The 25,712-nt window shown below is 37.3% G+C and overlaps 1 protein-coding gene and 1 pseudogene across 1 annotated transcript in view; both read left to right on the top strand.

Moving 5' to 3' along the window:
* The window catches only part of RYR2 (ryanodine receptor 2), a 746,950-nt gene that overhangs the window by 217,827 nt on the left and 503,411 nt on the right, over nt 1–25,712 (top strand). The gene's annotated exons all lie outside the window — the stretch shown is intronic.
* LOC131751176 (non-selective voltage-gated ion channel VDAC1 pseudogene) lies at nt 3,439–4,598 on the top strand (annotated as a pseudogene).

Below are 25,712 nucleotides of genomic sequence, written 5' to 3'. Positions count from 1 at the left end.
GAACACCAAGCAGAATAAATGCAAAAAACCCCTATACATAGGCATATCATTTTCAAGGTACAGAAAAATAAAGAACAAGTCCAGAGAGAAGCCAGAGGGAAAAAACTTACCAATGGAGGAGCAAAGATAAGAAGTACATCCAACTTCTCAAAACACCACTGGAAACAAGAAGAAACTGGAGTGAAATTCTTAGTGTTGAGAGAAAAAAAAGACTCTATATCAACCCAGAATGCAAAATATCCTGCAAAATTACCCTTCAGAAGTGAAGAAGAAAGACTTTCTCAGACAAACAAACATTCAGGAAATTTTTTGCCAGTAGAGGCGCTTTGCAAGAAATGTTAAAAGAAGTTCTGCAGTAATAAGGAAAATATACAGGTCAGGAACTCTAATCTTTAGCAAGGAAGGAAGAGCATCAGAGAATGAGTAGTTAAAATAAAAGAAAAACTTTTATTTTTCTTAAATGACCTAACAGATTGTTGAAAGTAGTAGTAGCAATACTGTATTTAAATATATACATATGTATTCATTTAATAATTTTCCAAACAGAAAGCACCAGGCCCAGTGGATTATTCACTTATTATTATTTTTTCCTCCCTCCCTCCCTCCCTCCTTCCCTCCCTCCCTGCCTTCCTCCCTCCCTTCCTTCCCTCCCTCCCTCCCTCCCTCTTTTTCTTTCATTTATGGCTGCATTGGGTCTTCGTTGCTGTGTGTGGACTTTATCTAGTTGCCGTGAGCGGGGGCTACTCTTCCTTGTGGTGCATGGGCTTCTCATTGCGGTGGCTTCTCTTGTTGCAGAGCATGGGCTCTAGGTGCGTGGGCTTCAGTAGTTGTGGCACGACGGCTCAGTAGTTGTGGCTTATGGGTTCTAGAGCGCAGACTCAGTAGTTGTGGCATGTGGGCTTAGTTGCTCCATGGCATGTGGGATCTTCCTGGACCAGGGCTTGAACCCGTATCCCCTGCATTGGCTGGTGGATTCTTAACCACTGTGCCACTGGGGAATTCCCTCACTTACTATTCTTAAGGAAGACACTATACCAATTCTTTATAATCTTTTTCAGATGATTGATGCAGAAGGAATACTTCCTAACTCATTTATGAAATCAACATTATTACCCTTATATCAAAATATGGTAATGACATTACAAGAAAAAAACTACAGACAATCTCTTTATACATAGATATAAAAATCCTCAAAATATTAGTAAATAGAATGCAATAATGTATAAGAAGAATTATACACCTTGACCACATAGGATTTATTCCGATATACAAGTCTAGTTCAACATTCAAAAATCAATTAATGTATCCATCACATCAATAGAAAAATCATACGATCATATTAATAGATGCAGAAATTGTGTTAGAAAAAACAACATGCATTCATGATAAAAAAAAAAAAACTCTTAGTTCCCATATAGTCTTAGTTTACTTTCTCAACTTGATAAAGATTATCTACAGAATACCTACAGCTAATATACTTAGTGGTGAGAAGCTTGAAGCTTTCCCCCAAAGATCAGGAACAAGCCAAGAACATCCCCTCTCATCACTTCTTTTCAACATTGTACTGGAAGTCCTAGCTAATGCATTGAGACAAGAAAAGGAAATAAAAGGCCTACAGATGGGAAAGGGAGAAATAAAACTGTCTTTGTTCAGAGATGACATTATAAATCTGTGTAGAAAATCTGAAAGAATCAACCAGAAACTCCTAAAATTAATAAGCAATTATTGCAAGATACAAATTTAGTATACAAAAGTCAGTTGCTTCCCACTATACTGACAATAAACAAGTGGAATTTGAAATTAAAAACAATATATTAACATGACAAAATGGAATACTTATGTATAAATCTAATAAAATATTATAATATCTGTATGAGAAAAACTACAAAACTTTGAAAGATATCAAAGAAAAATTAAATAGATATTTTGTGTTCATGGATAGGAAGACTCAATACTGTCAAAATGTCAGTTCTTCCTGAATTGATCTACAGATTCAATGCAATCCCTATAAAAATCCCAGCAAGTTATTTTGTGAATATTGACAAGCTTATTCTAAAATTTAGTTGGAGAGGGAAAAATACCCAGGATAGCCAACAGTGTTGACGGAGAAGAACAAAGTTGGAGAACTGACACTATCCAACTTAAAGTCTTGCTGTAAATCTACAGTAATCAAGACAATGTGATAATTGTGAAAGATTGGACCAATTAGATCAGTGGAACAGAATAGAGAGCCCAGAAATAGACCCACAGGTAAAGTCAGGTGTTCTTTGACAAAGGAGCAAAGGCAGTCCAGTGGAGCCAAGATAGTCTTTTTAACAAATGGTCCTGGAACAACTGGGCATCCACATGCAAACAAATGAATCTAGACACAGACCTTACACCCTTGACAAAAATTAATTCAAAATGCATCGCAGACTTAAATGTAAAATGCAAAACTATAAAATCCCAGAAGATAACGTAGTTAGGAAAACCTAGATGATCTAGGGTGTGTTGTTGAGTTTTTAATTACAACAGCAAAGGCACGATCCGTGAAAGAATGGATAAGCTGGACTTCATTTAAATTAAAAACTTCTGCTCTGAGAAAGACCATGTCAAAAGAATGAGAAGGTAAGTCTCAGACTGAGAGAAAATACTTGGAAGAGGCCCATCTGATAAAGGACTGTTTTCAAAATATAGAAAGAACTCTTAAAACTCAGAAATAAGGAAACAACCTGATTTAAAAAATGGGCCAGAGGCCTTAAGACACCTCATTTAAGGAGATAACAGGTTTCCCCTGCCATCTGAAAGTAGAGCATTCCTGTGAAACTTTTCATACGGCAAAATGGCTTAAAGCAAACAAGCAGTTACCTTAGGACACATCTTGCTAACAGATGCACAAATTAAACTGAGATAAAGCACAGATGCTCACAGACACAGTCAAAACTGTGGCTGCTTGATGCTGAGATGCTGAGTGTAGCTTCTGAGGAAGGACTGCGTGAAGACAGTTTGGAGGCTTCTTACAAAACTAAGTATTCTCCGACCATATGACCCAGCCATCACCCTCCTTGGTACCACTCTTGCTGCTGAGAGTATGGGCTGGATCTGTAATGGCTTGCCGCAAGACAAAAGCTGAACGCTGTTTCTGCTTTTCGCCTTTTTTCATAAAAGCAAAAATCCTCTTCCGATTTCTTTTGATTAGCAAACAAATGCTAATGTAGATCTTCCCTAAAAGCAAACTGGCCTAAAAATAGACTTTTGAAAAGCAGGGGATACCTATATGTAGATCACAAATAAGCACATGCAAGTTGTTCCACGTCTTATGTCATTAGAGAAGTGCAAATTATAACAATGAGAGAGGCCCTCTGCCCCGCCGCCTGCTCTGTTCCTCACGCCGCAGCCCCCGCCACAGCCCCCGCCACAGCCACCGCGGAACCCACTGCCACCGCTTCGGAGCAGAAGATGCCTGTGCCTCCCACGTATGCTGATCTTGGCAAATCTGCTAGGGGGTGTCTTCACCAAGAGCTATGCATTTGGCTTAATAAAACTTGATTTGCAAACAAAATCTGAGAATGGACTGGAATTTACAAGCTCAAGTTCAGCCAGCACTGAGACGGCCAAAGTGACGGGCAGTCTGGAAACCAAGTACAGTTGGACCGAATATGGTCTGACGTTTATGGAGAAATGGAACACTGACAATACACTAGGCACGGAGATTACTGTGGAAGATGAGCTTGCACGTGGCCAGAAGCTGACCTTCGATTCATCCTTCTCACCAAACGCTGGGGGAAAAAATGCTAAAATCAAGGCAGGGTGCAAGCGGGAACATTATCAACCCGGGCTGTGATGTGGATTTCGACATTGCCTGGCCTTCCACCCGGGGGCTCTCGTGCTGGGTTATGAGGGCTGGCTGGCTGGCTGGCTGACTACCAGATGAATTTTGAGACCACAAAGTCTCGAGTGACCCAGAGCAACTTTGCGGTTGGCTACAAGACCAATGAATTCCAGGAGCTTCACACTAATGTAAATGATGGGACAGAGTTTGGTGGCTCCATTTATCAGAAGGTGAACAAGAAGTTGGAGACTGCTGTTAATCTGGCCTGGACAGCAGGAAACAGTAACACTCGCTTCGGAATAGCAGCCAAGTACCAGATCTACCCTGACGCCTGCTTCTTGGCTAAAGTGAACAACGCCAGCCTGATAGGGTTAGAATATACTCAGACCCTAAAGCCAGGCATCAAACTGACACTGTCAGCTCTGCTGGATGGCAAGAACGTCAGTGCTGGTGGTCACAAGCTTGGTCTAGGGCTGGAGTCTCAAGCATAAATGAATACCGTACAGTCATTTAATTTTAAACTATTTTGCAGCATAGCTACCTTCAGAATTTAGTGTACCTTTTAATGTTATACGTCTGGGATGCAAGTATCGCTAAATATCATGTTAGACTTGCAGGTTAAAGGTGATTCAGCTTTAGGGTGTTACCCTTTCAGAGGTACAGAAGAAATCCAATTTCAAAAAAGGTCCTTTCAGCTGTAGACTTGAGGGGGAGCTTGCTGGCCCCTCTAGAGATGTCAGGTTTCTTTTTTACCTAGAAATGGCTGCAAGTGGAAGTTGGTAATTTGCAGACACTTTGTAATTTGTAAATTCGTATTAAGTAAATGAGTGAAATTGTGATTTCCTTAGAACTGAACCTTGGTCTCCTACCCTGATTGAGGAGAGGCTCTTTGATGGTGTATAGAAACTCATCTGAAAGGGACTTTTTTAGGCAGGGACTTTTTCCACCCCAATCCATCACCTCTTTTACACCAAAAGTAGTCTGTAGGGCGTGGTAGCTGTTTTTTCTGTGCCATTTTGGGGTGGAGAAGGTGGATGTGATGAAGCCAATAGTTCAGGACTTAATTGTGTTTTTTCTCATGTTGTGTTTTTTTTTGCCTTTGCACCAGAGTATGAAATAGCTTCTAAGAGCTCCAGCTGCAAGCTGGGAAGAGTCTCTGTGACTGTAATCACATAGTCACAACACTCAGAATCTAAGTTGAACTTCTGTTGTATTTTCGCCACTCAGTTTATTTTTTAGCAGTTTAATGGGTACATTTTAGAGTCTTGCATTTTGTGTGGAATTAGTTCCTCCCCTTCAAATGCTGTAATTAACATCACTTAAAATAAAACTTGAATAAAATATTGAAACCTTAAACAACAACAACAACAACAAAACAATGAGATTCCACTGTGCCTGTTAGTGATCAAAATCCAGAACGTTGACAATACCAGATGCTGAAAAGCTTGTGAAGCAACAGAAATTCTTACTCGTCATTGGTGGGAATGCGTAATAGTTCAGCCACTTTGGAAGACAGTCTTGAGGCTTCTTACAAAACTAAACATACTCTGACCATATGATCCAGCCATCATGCTCCTTGGTATTTACCCAAAGGAGTTGAAAGTTTAAATGTTCCCACAAAAAGTTGCACGTGGATGTTTATAGCAGCTTTATTCATAATTGTCAAAACTGGGAAGTAACCAGCATGTCCTTCAGTAGATGAATGGATAAATAAACGGTGTTACATATAGATAGTGGAATATTACCCAGTAGTCAAAAGAAATAAGCTATCAACCCATGAAAAGACATGGAAGAAACTTAAATGCATATTATTGAGTAAAAGAAGCCAATCCAAAAAGGCTGCATACTGTAGGATTCCACCTATATAACATTCTGGAAAAGTCAAAACTATAAAGACAGTAAAAAGATCAGTGGTTGCCAGGCGTTAAGGAGGAGAGATGAATAAGAGGATTTTTAGGGCAGTGAAACTATTCCGTATGATATTCTAATGGTGGATACATGCCATTATACATTGGTTAAAATCCATAAACTGTACAGAACCAAGAGTGAAAACTGTGGACTTCAGGTGATTAGATATGTCAGTGAAGGTTCATTTCTTATAACAAATGTACCAGCTGGTGAGGGATGTTAATAATGGCAGAGGCTTAGCATGTCTGTGGGCAGAGAGTAATGGGAAAATCTTTTGTGTTTTCCATTCAAATTTGCTGTGAACCTAAATATGGTATAAAATAATGCATTTAAATAAAAAGGACAAGAGAAAATGTTAGGTGTAAGAGAATGCACTTATAATAAATGACCCTGGGAAGAAAACCAAAGCTCAAGAACACTTGCCTGAAAGCACACATTGAAAATGCGTAGTGCCTACGTAGAAAATCACCTTCTTAGTTGGCCCAGACAGATAATCACAGTAAAGCTATTGGTGTTTAAAAGTAAAAAAAAAATCTTTTGAATCCAGGCAAAAAGACCAAGTCACTTTTAAAGGAAGGAAAGTCAGATTGTCATGATACTTATTTTTAAGACCAATGCTTTATGCCAAATGAAAATGGAGTAACATATTAAGAAACTTAGGGAAAGAAAATATGTGTCAAAGATTCTAGCCAACATGACTTTACATACAAAGGCCTTAAACTATTTAGAAACTGTTTCTATCTGAAATTTACAAAGCACACTATTAAGTAAATATTAGGTCAAAGGAGAAATGTCAAGTAAAATGGAAGAATTTGTTAAACGTAATGAAAATGAATACATGATGTTTTAGAATATGTGGGCATATCTAAGCAAGTTATCAGGAGAAAATTTTTAGCATTAAATGCATGTATTAATAAAAATTAAAAATAAAATAAAGGGATTAAACAAGCAGATAAAAAACTGGAAGAATAACAAAGTAAACAAAAGAAAGTAACAGGATAGAATTAATAAAGATAAAAAGGAAATTGATGAGTTAATTTAAAAATTGGTTCTAACTAAGAAGAAGGGAGAAAGTACAAATATTCTTATGTATTAGAAGTTACATAAGGGTACAAAAGGGAAAACAGTCACAGCACAGTAAATTAAATCCTAAGGGACCATTTGCTCAGTTATATGCAGGTAGATTTGGAAATCTTCATGAAATGAATCATTCTGTAGAAAAATTAAGTATACTCCAGAAAGTCTGAACAGACTGATTGTCATAAAATAAAGAAATAAAAGAATTTCCCGACAAGAATTGTACCGGGGTCAAATAAACCCCTGCTTAACTATGCAGCTTAAATTATTACAAAGATAGGAAAAAAGGGAAAACCTCCAAATTTATTTCATTGAGTAACATGGATTCCAAAATCTTAAAAATTTATTTTGGAAATAGAACAATTTTACTTAGGAATATTGATACACAATTCCAAAATAAAATGTTTTAACAGAAAATAATGTTGCGTTAAAATATACCTCATGACCAAGTGGAGTTTATTCCAGGAATCCGAGAGGGGCTCAATACCAAAAAATCCGTTGGTATAATTCTTCATGTTAGTAGAGCTAAGGACAGAAATTCTTTAGATATCCCTAAAGGTAGGGAAAAGTCTCTTGACAAAATTTAAAATCTATCTGTGTTTCAAAAAATAATAAAATAGGAATTGATGGATAGCTCCTTAACATTTATTTTACAAATGCACACACACACACACGCACACACACACACACACACACACACACACACACACACACACACTCTTGGATGCTTCTATTCAAAAGTCAGCACCTTATTTACCGGGGGTGGGACACTAGTGGTTTGTTTGTTTATTTTCACATATTGTATGGTTTTTGTTTATATGAAATATCCAGAATAGGCAAATCCATAGAGACATAAAACGGATTAGTGGTTGCCAGGGTTTTAATGGAGGGTGATTGCTTAATGGGTCCATGATTTCCTTTCCGGATGATAAAAATTTTTTGTAGCTAGTTCGTGGTGATGGTTGCAAAACATGGTGAATGTGCTAAATGTTACTGAATTACACACTTTAAAATAGTTAACCTGGTGAATTTTATATATCTATTTGGAGTAGGCATTAATTCCTTTTATGTTTTAATTGAAGTAGAGTTGATTTACAATGTTTCAGGTGTACAGCAAAATGATTCAGTTATACCTCCTATATATATGTACATATATATGTGTATGAATATGTATATATGTATTCTTTTTCAGATTCTTTTCCATTACGGGTTATTATAAGATATTGAATGTAGTTCTCTATGCTATATAGTAGGTCCTTGTTGTTTATCAATTTAAAATATAGTAGTATGTATCTGTATCTTTTTTTAAAATTAAATTTATTCATTTTATTTATTTATTTTTGGCTGTGTTGGGTCTTCGTTGCTGCACCGGTCTTTCTCTAGTTGCTGCGAGCAGGGGCTACTCTTTGTGGCGGTGTGTGGGCTTCTCATTGCGGCGGCTTCTCTTGTTGTGGAGCACGGGCTCTAGGCGTGTGGGCTTCAGTAGTTGTGGCTCGCGGGCTCTAGAGTGCACGCTCAGTGGTTGTGGCTCATGGGCTTAGTCCCTTAAGGCGGATTCTTAACCACTGCGCCACCAGGGAAGCCTGAGCATGTATCTGTTAATTCCAAATTCCTAATTTATCCATCCCCCACCCTTTCCCCTTTGGTAACCGTAAGTTTGTTTTCTGTGTCCGTGAGTCTGTTTCTGTTTTGCAGATAAGTTTATTTGTATAATTTTTTTATTCCACATATAAGTGATAGCATATGATATTTGTCTTTCTCTGTCTGACATACTTCATTTAGTATGATCATCTCTAAGTCCATCTGTGTGTTTTATTGGAGTATAATTGCTTTACAATGTTGTATTAGTTTCTGCTTTACAATGTTGTATTAGTTTGTGCTGTACAGCAACGTGAATCAGCTATATGTATACCTATATCCCCATACACTAGTTGCTTGAATTGGACATAAGTTAAAGATGGATGTTCAGTATCTCTGCTGTGCATGTGTGTTGGAGGGACAAGCCAGTGTTATTAGACATAGACTTAAGTTTGGATGTGAAGAGGTAAAGCATCTCTAGTTGCAGGTGATCTGATTATATGTCTAAGACTACCAAATGAATCAGTGGAAAAGCTACCAAAAATGGACTTATGAGAGACATCTATAGAACAGTGAGTTATAAAATCAGTGTACCAACAGCCTGCATATATGCAGACCAGTTAGAACGTACACTGAAAGATACACACATATGGAATGATGCTTGTGCACACATACATACCTACACACATACAAACTCAAGTTTACATTAAGTTCGAAAGGGGACCAATGATTGTCTTAGGCCAATCATTTATCAATAGTAATGGAGTGGTCCCTCAAAAAAGAAAATTCATTAAAAAAATAGGATTCTTGTTTAATGATCTTATTGCTACACATATAATTCTCTGGTACTACTGTTTTTGTGGACTCAGGACGGATATAGTAAGAGGATCTTTAAGGTTTGTTTCAGCCCAACACTCCAATGATTCTATATTTCTAAGACTGGTCCATACTTACCGTACCTATAAAACAATACTGTTGATTTTTATTAGGCCTCCAAAAAGGAAGTTGAGCCTTTTAGGTAGAACAATATCAAAAACTCTTTTTCTTCCAATTCCTATGGCATCACTTTAATTAAAAGTATATCTTCCCATAATGGAACATGATAGAGCAATATTTTATCTTCAGTGACTTCTCATTTCAGGATATTATTCACCATCATAAATAATGCATTAGTATATTAATTATGCATAATAGTTGTGATATTCCAGATGAACTGCTCTTCTTATTCAAGTGAGAATTTTTGAATAATAAAAATGTCAGTATAAGATAAATGCTGGATGATGTAAGAAAGATTCACTTTAAAAATCAAGTTTATAAAACATTTTAAATATCAGATGCTTTCTCAGCATTTTTCATAAAAATTAATTGAAGTAATAAAACATAATTATAGGAAAATAAATATTAACATTATTGCCATTTTGCTCTATTTATTCATTGTGACTTTCACAGAATTTTGGGCAAAAGGGAGGTAAAAGAAAGACCAATGTGTTTGGGAAAGAACATAAATTATTAATAGCATTATTTGTTTCTCAGAATCCTTGTGTTTTAGTTATATAATTCTTTTTTTCCCGATACATTAAGAGGAAAACAAAGTATGTGGTCGGTGTGGCAGAAGGGAAGTACCCTAATAATGTATGACTATCTAGTCTATAAAGAATAAATGATTGCTTACTTAAAGTTCTGATAAAACAGAAAAGTTATAAGGAAATGTCTAACAATTTTTGGCAGATCATTCTGTTGGCCAGAATGGAATTGTTTGTTAAATTATAATTTATAAGTTGTGTGGAAATAATTCTTCAGTGATTTAAACACATATTGATTCTGCTTACCCAGTTAGGAAAGGATGGTGACTTGAAAGGATAAGGAAAGGAGGAAGCATTTTATGGAATACTTGAATAATACAGCATCAATAAATTGTTTTAGGAGCTAAAGACTCATTCTTGGAATATTCTAAAGATTTTAAAGAAATTCTTATTGTAGTCAAAGATGAGCTTCTGGTCAATGTGTCTCAAAATGAAATGAAAACTTAAGAAAACACTGAAATCTTAGACTGAAAAACAATTGAATCTGAAATCTGGGAGAGATATCCACTAATTATAAGGTAGATGGAACCAGTTGGAGAAAAACCTACCTGGAGTTCACCTCTGATACACACAGGTTTACCTCAAACACTAAGGAAGGATTGACAGGCACTTCAGTCCATCAAACCTCCCTGCCTCTGACTCACAGGCTGTGCTAACAAGCGTAGTATGAACAAGCAGTTCTTTGTACCCTCCACCACTCTGTCCCATCAACTCAAGATTCCCACCAAATGGCATGGGCATTGGTAGGCAGGAAGCTGGCGATGACCCAGTGCATTTTGGAAGCTTTAGTCCTCTCAAAGTAGTAAAGGCATATGCGGAGATAGGAACAGGATTGTGGAAGTATAGCCTCGGGAAGGAGAAGCTGCTAAGTGAGAAGATCAGAGCTGAATTGAGTGAATGCCTGTTTAAAAAAACAAAGGTCTTGCACACCATCTTTATTTCTAGATCTGAGAGTATGATTTAACCATCACTGGAGTGAACCCACTGCAGCAAATCGTTACCTAATACAGGGGTTGGCACACTTTTTCTGTAAATACTTTCTGCTTTGTGAATCAAAATTTTTTTTTTTTTCTTTTTGTTAGAACTACTCAGTTCTTGGAGCATCGTGGCATGAAAACAGCCATAGGCAGTATGTAAACAAATGAGCATGGCGGTGCCACAAAAAACACCTGTATTTATGGACACTGAAATTTGAATTTCTTATGATTTTTATGTTTATAAAATAATTGCTTATTGTGATTTTTTTTAACCATTAAAAAAGGTTAAAGGCACTCTTAGTTCATGGGCTGTACAGAAACAGACAGTGGACCAGATTTGGCCCATGGACTTCAGTGTGTCTCTCCCTCATATAACATGTGGAAAATATTATATTCCTAAAGGAGAAGCTAGGACAAATACTATAAGAGCAATAATCAAAGATATTATAGAAGAAAAATGTTCTGCCTGCAGGTTAGATGTACTTACCCTGTTCTCTAGTTGGGAAAGAATACTCTGGGTGGAGCTAATAGTGAAGTTTTAGGAATGTAGAGGTGTGGCATTTGAGTGGGACTCCTTGACAGATGGTAATTAATAAGTTAATGAATGTGTTTGACATAATGAATGAAAGAATAAGTGAGTATAATATAAATGTAGATAAATAGAGTATGATGTGGAAGGATGCATATCAGAAAGAGGACAAGGACAAAGGACGGAGAAGAAGAAGCATTTGTTAGTGACTGGGAATTCCCAAATGTTCTTTTGGGCTTGGGGCAGGGCTTCAAATACCATGCAAACAGCACAACTATATTTGAAAGATAAGGAGAGCTACTGAATGCTTTAGAATGGTGAATTGTGTTATTTCATCCTCTGTTACTACTAAAGATGAGCAAAGCCAGACACTAGTTAAAATGATCAGGACAGATTGTAATCAGTAATGTACTATTGCAGTAGAGAAGAGAGCCCAGCATGAACTGAACTCGATGTCAATTCGTACAGACTTTACTAGGTATTTTAAGAGGAGAATGAGGGAATAGGGAGGGGGACACATGGGGACTCAGTAGGGTCAGGGAAGGGAAATATTGCAAAGGGTTGGTTGATACAAATACCAATTAGGCCAGCTGTGTCTGCTAGCTGGCAAGTATTGAAGTTAGGATTCTGTTCTCCCGGAGAGACTGGGAGACAGGGGTGCCATCCGTCCTGATGATTACGTTTCAAAGGAATAGCTTTCAGGTACTTGAGAAAGACACTCTTGAGTTGTAGGAGATATTAGTATACAGGAAAGGGACAGAGGAAGGATTCGCAGTTGGAATGCCTTTTAGTAAATGCTCTAAGAGAGGTTGGTGGGGCCTGTTGTCAGGTGTTGGCTAGAACAAAGTACTTTTGGTGGCCTTGAGCTTTCTCATGGAGGCCCTTTCAGCGGGGGCTAGAGTCACACTAGGGTTGTGGCCTTGAGCCATTAGAAACTATGTTCATGCTTATGTCTCTTAATGTGAGTTTGGCAGGGGGCAGGGATGGACAAAATCATCCTTGTTGAGAGTCTTTGGGTTTTATAGGCAAAGGTTGAGACCTAGTTGAAAAGAGGATTTAGAGGCACCTGGGGAGAGTTTGGTCAAAGAGCGAATCTTTGTCATTTCGTACTGATTTGTATATTTAGACACACATAAACTTCCCTGGAGGTGTAATCAGTCCAGCCTGATTGAGTTTGCTGGAAGACAGCTTGCCTTTGAATATGCTCTGTTCTCTTTCTCCCTGGAACATCCTTGAGTAATTCTTCACCTAAAGGAAGCCTGTTCATCCTTTAGGCAGCTGTCAAATTTGCCTTCCTTTGTGAAGCCCTCCTGCATTTATTTGTATCCCCTCCTCCCTGAAAAGATACTTCTCTCTTTTTTCTTCCCTCCATTTCTCTTTCCTTCCCTCCCTCCTCCTTTCTCTTCCTATCTACCTCTCCTCTCCCCTCTCCTCCCTCCCCCTCTCTCTCATTCAGGCATAGTGAATTCCTTCTACTGTACCTCTTGCTGCAAAAATCACATGACCGTTTACATTTACTTTTTGAAACTATTATGAAATAATTACCAGGAAAACACCTGCAGGCAGAGGCAACATCCCATTCATCTTATATCTCAAGTGCATAGTACATTTTTTTTTTTTTTTTTTTTTTTTTGCGGTATGTGGGCCTCTCACTGTTGTGGCCTCTCCCATTGCGGAGCACAGGCTCCGGATGCGCAGGCCCAGCTGCCATGGCTCACGGGCTTAGTTGCTCCGCGGCATGTGGGATCTTCCCGGACCAGGGCACGAACCCGCGTCTCCTGCATCGGCAGGCGGACTCTCAACCACTGCGCCACCAGGGAAGCCCCATAGTACATTTTTGAGGGAAGCAGATGATTAATAAATATTGGCTGATTTTAACTGACTTTCCTTCTTTGGACCAGTGAATTGATTAATATTGATGTATCTATTTTGACAGTGCACCAATTCATTTGGCTTTTTTTTTTTCATCCTACTGTATCTTCCAGAGAATGCACAGATATAGTCTTCCTGCTTCAGGGAAGTTAATTTAATGTTTTTCATGTTACCAGAGTAAATATTCATATTTGTGACTGTAATGATGCTTAACCTCAACACCGATTGGCAATGGAATTGGTACCATGCACTTTCATTAGTAATTTACTGTTTTCTGTAAAGGACAAAGCTAATCTGAAAGGGCTACCTACTGTAGGATTCCAACTCTACGACACTCTGGAAAAGGCAAAACTATGGAGACAGTAAAAAGATCAGTGTTTGCCAGGTGTTATGGGAAGGGTGGGAAGAATAGGTGGAACACAGAGGATTTTTAGGGCAGGGAAACTGTTACAGGAAGGGGGACCCCTTCCAGGGCCCGAGAGTGGGCTCTTGTCTAACACTCAGAAATGTGTCTGAGGAGACACGCATGCTGACAAAGCAAAAGACTTTACTGGAAAGGGGCGCCTGGGCAGAGAGCAGGAGGGTAAAGGAATCCAGGAGAACTGCTCTAACACGTGGCTCACAGTCTCAGGTTTTCTGGTAATAGGGTGAGTTTCTGGGTTTTTTCTGGCCAGTCCTCTTGCTTGGCCCATATTTGGTCTGACTCAGGGTCTTTGCTGGTGATGCATGCATCTCTCAGCCAACGTGGATTCCAGAGCAAAGGATTCTAGGAGGTTCGCAGGACATATTATGGGCTGGCGTCTCCTCCCTCCTTTTGGCCCCTCCTGAATTCTTCCAATTTGTTTTCGGTGGCAGCACCGTGTTTCTCATTGGGACCTGCAGTTGTGAGACAACTCATGTAAGGGGGTATCATTGTGCCTGGCCGAGGCGGGCAGTTTTGGTCAACAGTTCCCTAACAAAACTATTCTGTGTGATGCTATAATGGTGGATACAAATCATTGTACATTTGTCAAAACCCATAGAATGTACAGCATCAAGAGTCAACTCTAATGTTGAAACTATGGGCTTTGGGTGATAATCTAATGTTTCAGTGTAGGTTCCCTGATTGTAACAAGTGTGCTACTCTGGTCAGGGATGGCTGTGTGTGTTGGGGGGTAATATGGAAACACTGTGCCTTCTCCATTTTGCTCTGAACCTAAAACTGTTCTAAAAAATAAACACCTAAAAAAACAAAACAAGACAAAAAACTCTCAATTTTGTCAGTAGGGAAATTGATACTTAAATTGTATTAATTTCAAACAAGCTAGTTATACTGCATACATTGAAACTATAACCATACTTATCAACAAGAATAAATCCCAGGAATATAATGTTGGGCAAAAATAAAAAATTACAGATGGACATATACAGTATGATACTGTTTATGTCATGTTACAATATGAAAAACAATTCTGGAATTAGTATTAGAATGTAGACATCAGTAGTAAAATTCTGAAAAAATGCCCTTGAATGATAAATGTTAAATTCAGCAGAATGGTTTTAACTCCTTCGGGGGAACAAACAGAATAAAATAAGGGCTGGGTACCTGGTTCACTTCACCTGTGTATGTAATAATTTATTTTTTAGCTGGCTGTTGAAACATGGGTGTTTATTATAATCCTTTCATACCATTTTGTATTTCTGAAGTTCTTCATTAGAAAATAGCTTATGGAAAATGATGCTTGCTTCGTAGCCAGAACATTTTGAAAATGATCAGTCAACACTCAAGTAATGAATCTGGGATATGTTGTCGTGAATAATAATATTTTGTCTTGTTACATTTACATTCTCAAGGTTATGACTTAAAAGCCTCCAGCAGAAATTGCTTGGCTGGAAATGATGGTAATTCAAGGTTTAATGTAGGGGTAAGATAGTCAACTTGGTGAACAGGAATATAGGAATGGAGAAGAGCTAAGGGTGTTTTGTACTAGAGAAATATACTGCAGCTATGAGAAGTAACCAGCTGCGGTTTGGACTTACTTTTCAAGCCACTAGTAACTGAAGTTTACCACCAGTCTTTTAGTTCATAAGCCTCAATTTGTATAAAATATATGACCTAAGTCGGGGTTCAGGATTCACCCAGTCTCCCACACTTATGGAGCTATTGACTGTGCATGGCATTCCTTTCTAATTTCCCCAAAGTTTCTCAATATTTTTTTCAATTCCAGGAAGCTACTACCAATCAATCTGCACCTGAAATGAAACTGATTTGCCATCCTGAGTTAGTTAGGATAAGCTAAGTTATGCTTTTGTAAGAAAAAAATATGAACCCCGAAGTCTCAGTGATTTAATCTGTGTACATGTCACATGTCCACCACTGGTTAGGGGGTCCTACTGCAGGTAGTTACTCAGGAGCCCCAGGTAACTAACATTCCATGTCTAGAATGACTTTAAGTACCATGGCAGGGGAAGAAAAGAGTTTGGAAAACTAAGTTCCTTTTCTGGGTGCTTTGTTCCCAAGGAGACACGTCATCTCTGCTTACAGCTAATTGCTCAGAGCTAATGGTTTGATCTAACTGCAAGGGAGCTGGGAAATTTGAGAAATAGTATGTCTGTTGAGTAAGTAGTATGTACTTTTGCCACTTGGGCTGAAACTCTAGGTTAGGCTTACTGCTGTTTAGAGGCTCACAGTCAAAAGGAACTGGGTTGGGTACAGGGTGGGACAGAATATAACATGGTATTCTAAGTGTATATAGTGTAATATAATTTAGGAAATTTAGAATATTGAAGGTTTTTGTTTAAAGATCTCCTGGCTCAATCATTTAATTTTATAAATGAACAAACTGAATCCTAGTGACTCGCTCCAAGTTATAGAGATAGTTCATGGCAGTATTGGGCCTCGACCGAAAAAGAAACCGAACTGTCAATATATGGAGAGAATAATATGACTGTCTACAGGGAAAATCTAAGAGAATCTGCAGATTAGTTATTAGGAGTAATAAGATCATTCAGCAAAGTTTCTGGATATAGGATTGATATACACTAATATCACCATATTCTTACAAAACCAAGTAGAAAATTTAATAGAAGAAAGTTATTCACAATAGTATCAGAAATGATAAGACATGTGGACCAAATGTAAAATGGACACATGAAGCCTTTGGTGGAAACGTCAGTCTTATTGACAAGACATGAGGGAAGAACAGAATAAAAAGATTGTATTCTTTGGCCAAACACATACATAATAATAGAAATTGTAACAAAACTGGTTAATACATAAACATGTACAAAGATGTTGTAGATTTGTAGAGAGTGATAGCCTCATCACTGAATATTGTATTGTCAGTGTTTGGCTAATATTTTGAAAAGGGAAACAACACTTTAGGATGTGTTAACCTGAATATAATATTTTAGAACTGTGTAATTTTTTTTTTTAAGTTTAATCTTTTTTTTTTTAACATCTTTATTGGAGTATAACTGTTTTACAATAGTGTGTTAGTTTCTCCTTAACAACAAAGTGAATCAGTTATACATGTACATATGTTCTCATAACTATTCCCTCTTGCATCACCCTCTCTCCCATCCTCCCTATCCCACCCCTCTAGGTGGTCACAAAGCAGAGGTGATCTCTCTGTGCTCTGCGGCTGCTTCCCACTAGCTATCTAATTTACATTTGGTAGTGTATATATGTTCCTGCCACTCTCTCACTTCGTCACAGCTTACCCTTCCCCCTCCCCATATCCTCAAGTCCATGATCTAGTAGGTCTGTGTTTTGTTCCCGTCCTACCACTAATCTCTTCATGACATTTTTTTTTTTCTTAGAGTCCATATATATGTGTTAGCATACGGTATTTGTTTTTCTCCTTCTGACTTACTTCACTCTGTATGACAGACTCCAGGTCTATCCACCTCATTACAAATAACTCAGTTTCATTTCTTTTTATGGCTGAGTAATATTCCAGTGTATATATGTGCCACATCTTCTTTATCCATTCATCTGTTGATGGACACTTAGGTTGCTTCCATGTCCTGGCTATCGTAAATAGAGCTGCAATGAACATTTTGGTACATGACTCTTTTTGAATTATGGTTTTCTCAGGGTATATGCCCAGTAGTGGGATTGCTGGGTCGTATGGTAGTTCTATTTTTAGTTTTTTAAGGAACCCCATACTGTTCTCCACAGTGGCTGTATCAATTTACATTCCCACCAGCAGTGCAAGAGGGTTCCCTTTTCTCCACACCCTCTCCAGCATTTATTGTTTCTAGAGTTTTTGATGATGGCCAGTCTGACTGGTGTGAGATGATATCTCACTGTAGTTTTGATTTGCATTTCTCTAATGATTAATGATGTTGAGTATCCTTTCATGTGTTTGTTGGCAATCTGTATAACTTCTTTGGAGAAATGTCTATTTAGTTCTTCTGCCCATTTTTGGATTGGGTTGTTTGTTTTTTTGTTATTGAGCTGCATGAGTTGCTTATAAATTTTGGAGATTAATTCTTTGTCAGTTGCTTCATTTGCAAATATTTTCTCCCATTCTGAGGGTTGTCTTTTGGTCTTGTTTATGGTTTCCTTTGCTGTGCAAAAGATTTTAAGTTTCATTAGATCCCATTTGTTTATTTGTTTTTATTTCCATTTCTCTAGGAGATGGGTCAAAAAGGATCTTGCTGTGATTTATGTCATAGAGTGTTCTGCCTGTGTTTTCCTCTAAGAGTTTGATAGTGTCTGGCCTTACATTTAGGTCTTTAACCCATTTTGAGTTTATTATTGTGTGTGGTGTTAGGGGGTGTTCTAATTTCATACTTTTACATGTAGCTGTCCAGTTTTCCCAGCACCACTTATTGAAGAGGCTGTCTTTTCTCCACTGTATATCCTTCCCTCCTTTATCAAAGATAAGGTGACCATATATGTGTGGGTTTATCTCTAGACTTTCTATCCTGTTGCATTGATCTATATTTCTGTTTTTGTGCCAGTACCATACTGTCTTGATGACTGTAGCCTTGTAGTATAGTCTGAAGTCAGGGAGCCTGATTCCTCCAGCTCCATTTTTCGTTCTCAAGATTGCTTTGGCTATTCGGGGTCTTTTGTGTTTCCATACGAATTGTGAAATTTTTTGTTCTAGTTCTTTAAAAAATGCCAGTGGTAATTTGATAGGGATTGCATTGAATCTGTAGATTGCTTTGGGTAGTAGAGTCATTTTCACAATGTTGATTCTTCCAATCCAAGAACATGGTATATTTCTCCACCTATTTGTATCATCTTTAATTTCTTTCATCAGTGTCTTATAGTTTTCTTCATACAAGTCTTTTGTCTCCTTAGGTAGGTTTATTCCTAGATATTTTATTCTTTTTGTTGCAATGGTAAATGGGAGTGTTTTCTTAATTTCACTCTCAGATTTTTCATCATTAGTGTATAAGAATGCCAGAGTCTTCTGTGCATTAATTTTGTATCCTGCTACTTTACCAAATTCATTGATGAGCTCTAGTAGTTTTCTGGTAGCATCCTTAGGATTCTCTATGTCTAGTTTCATGTCATCTGCAAACAGTGACAGCTTTACTTCTTCTTTTCCTATTTGGATTCCTTTTATTTCATTTTCTTCTCTGATTGCTGTGGCTAGAACTTCCAAAACTGTGTTGAATAAGAGTGGTGAGAGTGGGCAACCTTCTCTTGTTCCTGATCTTAGTGGAAATGGTTTCAGTTTTTCACCATTGAGAACAATGCTGGCTGTGGGTTTGTCATATATGGACTTTATTATGTTGAGGAAAGTTCCCTCTATGCCTACTTTCTGCAGGGTTTTTACATAAATGGGTGTTGAATTTTGTCAAAAGCTTTCTCTGCATGTATTGAGATGATCATATGGTTTTTCTCCTTCAGTTTGTTGATATGGTATATCACGTTAATTGATTTGTGTATATTGAAGAATCCTTGCATTCCTGGAATAAACCCCACTTGATCATGCTGTATGATCCTTTTAATTTGCTGTTGGATTCTGTTTGCTAGTATTTTTGTATCTATGTTCATCAGTGATATTGTCCTGTAGTTTTCTTTCTTTGTGACATCTTTGTCTGGTTTTGGTATCAGGGTGATGGTGGCCTCATAGAATGAGTTTGGGAGTGTTCCTCCCTCTGCTATCTTTTGGAAGAGTTTGAGAAGGATAGGTGTTAGCTCTTCTCTAAATGTTTGATAGCATTCGCCTGTGAAGCCATCTGGTCCTGAGCTTTTGTTTGTTGGAAGATTTTTAATCACAGTTTCAGTTTCAGTGCTTGTGATTGGTCTGTTCATATCTTCTATTTGTTCCTGGTTCAGTCTCAGAAGGTTGTGTTTTTCTAAGAATTTGTCCATTTCTTCCAGGTTGTCCATTTTGTTGGCATAGAGTTGATTGTAGTAATCTCTAATAATCTTTTGTATTTCTGCAGTGTCAGTTGTTACATCTCCTTTTTCATTTCTAATTCTGTTGATTTGAGTCTTTTCCCTTTTTTTCTTGATGAGTCTGGCTAATGGTTTATCAATTTTATTTATCTTCTCAAAGAACCAGCTTTTAGATTTATTGATCTTTGCTCTTGTTTCCTTCATTTCTTTTTCATTTATTTCTGATCTGATCTTTATGATTTCTTTCCTTCTACTAAATTTGGGGGTTTTTTGTTCTTCTTTCTCTGATTGCTTTAGGTGCATGATTAGGTTGTTTATTCGAGATGTTTCCTGTTTCTTAAGGTGTGTTTGTATTGCTATAAACTTCCCTCTTAGAACTGCTTTTGCTGTATCCCACAGGTTTTTGGGTCATCGTGTCTCCATTGTCATTTGTTTCCAAATATTTTTTGATTTCCTCTTTGATTTCTTCAGTGATCACTTCGTTATTAAGTAGTGTATTGTTTAGCCTCCCTGTGTTTGTATTTTTTACATATCTTTTCCTGTAATTGATATCTAGTCTCATAGCGTTCTGGTCGGAAAAGATATTTGATATGATTTCAGTTTTCTTAAATTTGCCAAGGCTAGATTTGTTACCCAATATATGATCGATCCTGGAGAATGTTCCATGAGCACTTGAGAAAAATGTGTATTCTGTCTTTTTGGATGGAATGTCCTATAAATATCAATTAAGTCCATCTTGTGTAATGTATCATTTAAAGCTTAGAACTGTGTAATTTTTATATGTACTCTGCATTTTGCTAGCATTATATATGTCAAAAAGTACCAGAGGTTATTAAAGTGATAAAAAGAGTAGAAAATAGATTTTATAAATAGCTACCATAAAAAACAGATGAAAGGTTTGTGTTTGCATTATTTGGCAAAGAGAATCAATTTGATTGCATCAAAAAATACCAAAATGGTATTTATACCCATGTGACATTTATACGGTATGTGCCCATGGACCATTGTTAGCATAATGCCTGTTTCTCAGTATCTTTAGCTGTAGAATGTGTGAGATAATTGTACTTACCTTATGCTGTCATTATAATGATAGTATGAGATAAATAAAACGACAGCGTCCGTTGTAAATGCACAGTAAATGTAACCAGTGGTTTTTACTGTTTACTATTATTTTTTCTGTTATTACTAATTAGGATGCCATTCAGTTATTTTCCATCGCTATAGAAAATTCAATGTGAATAGATTCTAAAAATGAGTTTGGATAGGTTTACAGAAGAGTTTCTTTCTCCTAAAATTAATTGAGTCAGCATAACCTATAAACAGTGTTGTAGATTTTATATTTTCAGAAGTGACAGAATTTGACTCATTTTGGATATTTACTAGTTTTCAGTTAGAAAGAAGGACCACCCCCCTCTTTCAAATTTCATGTTTTCTGTGAGTTTTTGAACAGTTTGTTAATCAATTCAACAAATATTAATTGAGCATTTAGTAAGTTTTAGGCTCTTGGGATCAAGTGATGCATAATACATGATCCCTGCTGCTGTTGAGCTTTCATGCCTGTTGTGGAGACAGGAAGTCAATCTTTATTTAATTGTCATAAGCACTATTTAAGGTCCAGTACAAGGTGCTGATGGAAACTACGGGAAGTTTACCTTGCTCAATCTTAGGGTTTTGGGTAAAATGATGCCTAAGTCTCAGACCCTGAAGGATAAGTATAGTTATTTTGGGGAAGCACTTAGAGATTAGTAGACCATGGCTATACAGAAAGCATATTTATTAGAGCTACATAGAGGATAGTTCACCCCTCAGAAGGAAATAATACTTACATGTGTTTGAGTTATCTTTGGGTTTGCTCTTCGGACAAACACAGAACTGTTCTAATAGACTCATTTCTCATAAATACCCAGCTTACCTACAGCCTGAGATACATTTTTAAGGTTTAAGTCAGTTTTCTAAGGATAATTGAACACATTTGGAATGGTTTTTGAATGGAATCAACTTCTGAGATACCGCTTTTAAAATATTGACATCTTATATCCATTGAACGTATTACCTTTCATTATTATTTACTCAAGGAGTTCACTGCATCGACTCTCCCATTTTTATTTCTGTTGAATAAACTGAAATAGGTAATGTTGGTAAGCGATAAGTTAAGTAGTTTAAAATCAAGAAGTTAAGGTAGTAGACTTACTAGTACAGTATGATGATGGGTCTCCTTATATATCTAAACATAAGAAATGATCCCTGTGTGCTAAAATTTCATTTCAGTTCATATTTAAAAATTGTTCATTTTTGGTTAAGAGGTACTCTCCAGTAATTTTTCATCAGTGCTAATGAGTGTAGTGTTAGCAACTTTCAGACCTATGAGAGTAAAGTAATAGAGGCTTTTAGGAATAACTTTAATACTTTTTTCTTACTTGCTTAATATTTGATGAGTAAACAGTGACTTGAATTAAAATATACATATTATTTACCTTAGTTGGTTGCAATTGATGGCATATTAATGTTTCAGGTGTGTAGGGGCTGATCATCAGAAAAGCTTACTTTATTAAGGAGACTTACAAAGCAGTGTGTGTTGGTCTTGCTTTGGTGTAGCAGGTACACGGGTTGTCAGCAGAGTGTTTGTACTGAGTTTAATTAATGAAATAGACTATAATAGAACTTAAAATATGGAGCCCCCTTTAAAGTTCAACTACCTTTCAGGACTTTAACATCATAGTAGTTGTATGTTTGGTGTCTATTACGAAAATGGAATGTGACTAAAAATACTCTGTGAGTTCAGAAACAATATTGAATATTTAAATAAAATGTTGTCTTTGATTAATCAAATTTTAAAATAGTATATGCAATTCATGTACACACAGATATAAGCATTAACTTTCAAGATGTGTAATTATTCAGTATCAGACATGCTTTAGGAATGTGGGGTGGTTTCACTTTTTTTTTTTTTTTAACCATCCCTAATTGCAGGCCCGCAGATTGGCAATCACTGAATTATGTGTTGGAGATTTCAAGAAGCGTTGATTAACCTAGGGCATAATGTGTTTGTGAGAAGAGTTAGTGAAATAGTATTAAAGCGTATGGGTTTTTTTTTTTTTTTTTTTGAGGGGGACATGGAAATTACCTAAATAAAATGTTCTTTTAAAAATTGTACTTATAGTGTTTGGGATAAAATGGAGGCAGAAAATCCAGAAGAAGGGCAGGAGTATTACTTCTTACAGTCATCTTAAGTATCATGTAATGAAAAATCTAATCTGTATTGGTGCAAGAGGGATGGGGTCCAGAAAATTTGGGAAAAAACCATAGCAGATCTTGGTGGTATATTTCACACTGCCAGCAAAATTCACATAAAGTTGAGGTTCAATTCCTTAAACATAAAATGTGATGTTTTAGATAACGTGAAGAGACATTGAAGTATGGGTTATTTGCACTTTAAGTAATTATTGAAAAATGCAGTAATTTCTCATGTATAATTACCACCATGTAGGTTTTGGAAGTACTATAATTTCTGGAGTATTCTAAACATTGTAATGTAATATTTTAACATTCTTTATTGCCTAACATTTCCATGAAAATTGTCTAAAATGAATGTTTACTTGATCTTTTAGTAAATGTGGTAACTTTCTGTAAAAGGGGAAAAAATCAACGCTGTGAAATTCAGAGTTTTGTTGTGTTTAAAATAAATTCTTTAACTTCATTCATTGAATAAACACTTTATTGAGTGCCTACTATGTGCTAAGCAATGTCCAGAATCATGGTGATAGACACTGATTGAGATGGAGTTCATCATCTTGTGATCTTTCATTCTAGTGAATGAAGATAGAAGATAAATAATGTGGTTAGCAATTAGTGATGCATACTGTGGTGGATAAGGTGGTGGTAAATGATAGGGTGACCCCATTCGATTGCTTTGGTCATAGAAGGCCTCTCTGCCGAATAACCAGAAGGAACCAGATGTTAGACGTGTAGAGGAAGAAGCATTGTAGGCAGTTAGAAGAGATGGTGTGAGGACTTTAAGGTGGGAATGAGCATGGATTGTTCTGAGGACAGAAAGAAGCTAGCATGGTTGGAATCTAACGGTGAAGTGGGTAAGTGACATGAGATGAGGTCAGAGAGATAGGCAAGGGCCAAATCATCAAGGGCTTTGCAAGCTAGGGAATGAGATTCGGGTTTTCAGTTTGGTAGAAAGCTACTGGATGGTTGTAAGCAAGTGTGTTCCATGATTTATGTTTCTAATTTTTGTACCGGTTGTACGTGGAGAAAGGATTAGAGAAAACAAATGACAGAAGCTTAAACTGGGGTGGTAAAGGCGATAGGAGTAATTGGATTCAGAATCTTTATTGCATTGGGTTTGAGAGGTAAGGGAAAAAGAGGAATCACGGATTCTGGGATTTGAGTATATCGTTGAGATGAGAAAGATGGGTGGGGGGCATAGAGAAAGGAAGACATTAATATTGAGTCCTATTTTGACTGTGCTGGGTTTATGACATCAAGTAGAGACATCAAATAAGCAGCTTAATATCAGCCTGGAGTCCTAAGGAGAGGTCAGGTGTAACGACATAGATTTGAGAGTCATTGGGTTATATTATGGTACAGTAAGTCCCTTACATATGAACGAGCTGTGTTCCAAGAGCACGTTTGTAAGGCCAATTTGTCCGTAAGTCCAACAAAGTTAGCCTGTCTAGGACTGTACTGTAATAGGTCTATAACACTTTTCACACAGGTAATACATAATAGACAAACACAAAAAATAAGGAAAACATTTTTAATCTTACAGTATAGTACCTTGAAAAGTACAGTAGTACAGTAGAACAGCTGGCATACGGGGGTTGGCATCGAGTGAACAGGCAAGAAACAAAGATAGTGTTCTACTGTACTCTATTCAGTACTGTACAGTAAAGTACACAAAAGCACAGCCACTTATAGAGGATGCATGCACGTGACAATGTACACCAGACCTGTGAACTAACTTACCTGATTGGACCTGTGAACACAGGTTTGCATCTTTGAAAGTTCACAACTTGAAGGTTCATATGCAGGGGATATAATGTATTCAGAACCTTGGGTTTGGGTGACAATCCTCTGGGGGAAGTTTGTGAATACAGAAGAGCAGGGGGCTCAGGGCAAGTACTTCCAACATTAAGAATAGATCTGAAAAGAATGGCTCAGCAAAGGAGACAGTTGTTTTGTCTTTTAAGAATATAAAAATCTTTTTTGGAATCTTTATTGTCTAAATAAACTAGAAGAATGGTCCTTAAGTTTAATAATGCACAAAGCCATAGGGGACTAAAATGTAAATGCCGTATACAGTTGACTTTTAGTGGTGGTTCTGTTTTGTTGCTGCAAAAGTTGAAAAGTGCATGATGAACACAAAACTAAAATCACACCTTTGGAGATATTTTTTAAAAGTCATATTTGGAAAATGTAAGGAATATAAAAGGAACAAAGCAGTTGTCAAAAAAAATGATAAAAGATATAATTATAGTCCTATTTCCTATGTGGGAGAAGAAAGAGAAAAGAAACTAATAGAAAACTCCATCCCAGAAATAGAAATACTTGAGAGGGGGAAGAAGATTGATGTGTAAAGAAAAGGAGGGAGGGCTTCCCTGGTGGCGCAGTGGTTGAGAATCCGCCTGCCGATGCAGGGGACACGGGTTCGTGCCCCGGTCTGGGAAGATCCCACATGCCGCGGAGCGGCTGGGCCCGTGAGCCATGGCCGCTGAGCCTGCGCGTCCGGAGCCTGTGCTCCGCAAGGGAGAGGCCACAACAGTGAGGCCCGCATACCACAAAAAAAAAAAAAAAAAAAAAAAAAAAAAGAAAAGGAGGGAAATGAATAAAAGAAGACAAAGCCATGAGGGTGGTCTGTAGATTTAAATAACTGAAGGGGGGGGCTGGAGGTAATCTTTGTGCTCTGCCCTGACAAATTGCAGGAACAGGTAAGGCATAAAGTCTTTGGTATGTTTTAATGCTGAGTAATGACTTCCATAGAAGTTAAAATCACCATCCACCGTTTTTATAATAGCCTCCCCAC

The sequence above is a fragment of the Kogia breviceps genome, chromosome 2 (genome assembly GCF_026419965.1).
Source record: "Kogia breviceps isolate mKogBre1 chromosome 2, mKogBre1 haplotype 1, whole genome shotgun sequence".
NCBI lineage: Eukaryota > Metazoa > Chordata > Mammalia > Artiodactyla > Physeteridae > Kogia > Kogia breviceps.
This window is presented reverse-complemented; position numbering and strand designations above follow the sequence as displayed.